The sequence below is a fragment of the Penaeus vannamei genome, chromosome 38, assembly GCF_042767895.1.
Source record: "Penaeus vannamei isolate JL-2024 chromosome 38, ASM4276789v1, whole genome shotgun sequence".
In the NCBI taxonomy this organism is placed as follows: Eukaryota; Metazoa; Arthropoda; class Malacostraca; order Decapoda; family Penaeidae; genus Penaeus; species Penaeus vannamei.
In genome coordinates, this window is record NC_091586.1 from 4,681,596 (window position 1) to 4,684,095 (window position 2,500).

General features: G+C 40.5%; 1 protein-coding gene across 2 annotated transcripts in view; it reads left to right on the plus strand.

The window, feature by feature from the left end:
* The window catches only part of sud1 (Prolyl 3-hydroxylase sud1), an 11,948-nt gene that overhangs the window by 74 nt on the left and 9,374 nt on the right, over window positions 1-2,500 (plus strand). For both annotated transcript variants that reach the window (XM_070115676.1, XM_070115677.1), the window contains exon 1: window positions 1-20. This exon is cut by the window's left edge. The gene's annotated coding sequence lies outside the window, so the exon portion shown is untranslated. The remainder of the gene's footprint in view (window positions 21-2,500) is intronic.

The window sequence follows — 2,500 nt, forward strand, 5'->3', positions numbered from 1 at the left end:
CTCCACAAGATAACCTGCTGGTAATTATGTATATATGATCTAGTTAAGGAAGAATGTATTTAGAATTGTGATATTTATTTCATTAGTTGTAAATTGGAAGTATTTTATTTGGGAGTCAGCTGTTGAATGTTTATGGATTGGAGTTGTGTATCCCCTTTACTTTGCGAATTTCGTAATATCGGTCTAACAATATTGCAATGAGTGGACTGCTTATGAAGTCTGCATCTGTATATGGGAATATTAACCCACAGATGAACGTACTATAATAACGATATTAGCATCTGTAGCTTGGGAGAGGTTGAGAAATACAAAGAAAATTGATAGGTAAACAATGCTTTAAAGATTATGGTAAATTATGCCATACACACATTTCTAGGGGCTATACCTTCATAACATTACTATATTGGGGTTATATCAATATTCCATGATAGCCAGTGATTAGAGTGACATGGTGTAAAGTGATTGTCAGGCATTGTGGTTATCTAATAACATCAAATAAACTCTTACTGTGTATATTCTCGACAAGAACTCCTTCTGTGTCTAGTGGGTCTCCTGCCCATTACGACAACTAAGTGTAGCATGCTTTGTGCTGCCATTGTTGCCTTTAATTTTTCAAAACTTCACAGCTGTATGCTTTTGATACATTTCAAAATGAGAACGGATAAGTGTAGACCAGTTAACATTATTATTCATGTTTCTAAAATCCCAGTAGTTTTGCTGAAATTAACAAATTAATGCAGGATTATTAGGACCAATCAACAGAGATGTGTTCAACTGTTTATAAAGTAAATGGCAAAAAGTGAGTGAGTGAGTGCATTCATTCATTCATAAGTGAGTGAGAGTTATATATTAATTGAGTGAGTGAGAGTTATATATTAATTGAGTGAGTGAGAGTTATATATTAATTGAGTGAGTGAGTGAGTGAGTGAGTGAGTGAGTGAGTGGAGTGAGTGAGTGAGTGAGTGAGTGAGTGAGTGAGTGAGTGAGTGAGTGAGTGAGTGAGTGAGTGAGTGAGTGAGTGAGTGGAGTGGAGTGGAGTGGAGTGAGTGAGTGAGTGAGTGAGTGAGTGAGTGAGTGAGTGAGTGAGTGAGTGAGTGAGTGAGTGAGTGGAGTGAGTGAGTGAGTGAGTGAGTGAGTGAGTGAGTTTGAGTGAGTGAGTTTGAGTGAGTGAGTTTGAGTGAGTGAGTTTGAGTGAGTGAGTTTGAGTGAGTGAGTTTGAGTGAGTGAGTTTGAGTGAGTGAGTTTGAGTGAGTGAGTTTGAGTGAGTGAGTTTGAGTGAGTTAGTTTGAGTGAGTGAATTTGAGTGAGTGAGTTTGAGTGAGTGAGTTTGAGTGAGTGAGTTTGAGTGAGTGAGTTTGAGTGAGTGAGTTTGAGTGAGTGAGTTTGAGTGAGTGAGTTTGAGTGAGTGAGTTTGAGTGAGTGAGTTTGAGTGAGCGAGTTTGAGTGAGCGAGTTTGAGTGAGCGAGTTTGAGTGAGCGAGTTTGAGTGAGCGAATTTGAGTGAGCGAGTTTGAGTGAGCGAGTTTGAGTGAGCGAGTTTGAGTGAGCGAGTTTGAGTGAGCGAGTTTGAGTGAGCGAGTTTGAGTGAGCGAGTTTGAGTGAGCGAGTTTGAGTGAGCGAGTTTGAGTGAGCGAGTTTGAGTGAGCGAGTTTGAGTGAGCGAGTTTGAGTGAGCGAGTTTGAGTGAGCGAGTTTGAGTGAGCGAGTTTGAGTGAGCGAGTTTGAGTGAGCGAGTTTGAGTGAGCGAGTTTGAGTGAGCGAGTTTGAGTGAGCGAGTTTGAGTGAGCGAGTTTGAGTGAGCGAGTTTGAGTGAGCGAGTTTGAGTGAGCGAGTTTGAGTGAGCGAGTTTGAGTGAGCGAGTTTGAGTGAGCGAGTTTGAGTGAGCGAGTTTGAGTGAGCGAGTTTGAGTGAGCGAGTTTGAGTGAGCGAGTTTGAGTGAGCGAGTTTGAGTGAGCGAGTTTGAGTGAGCGAGTTTGAGTGAGCGAGTTTGAGTGAGCGAGTTTGAGTGAGCGAGTTTGAGTGAGCGAGTTTGAGTGAGCGAGTTTGAGTGAGCGAGTTTGAGTGAGCGAGTTTGAGTGAGCGAGTTTGAGTGAGCGAGTTTGAGTGAGTTTGAGTTTGAGTGAGTGAGTTTAATGAGTTTAATGAGTGAATTAGTTTAATTGTGTGTTTGAGTTTGTGAGTGAGTTTGAAGTAGGAAGTGGTTGAGTTAGTGAGTAAGTTGAGTGGATGAGTGTGTGAGTGAGTGAATGAGTGAGTAACTGAGTGACTGAGTGATTGAGTAAGTGAGTTAGAGTGAGTGAGTGAATTTGAGAGTGAGTTTGAGTGAGTGAGTGAATTTGAGAGTGAGTTTGAGTGAGTGAGTTTAATGAGTTTAATGAGTGAGAGAAATGGCTGTTTGTAACAATTTATGTGACATTAATATTTGATTTTTGGATGTGAGTGAATTTCACATGTCAATTGTAATAGTATTAGTCTATAGGAATTATTATTTTTGCTAAATTT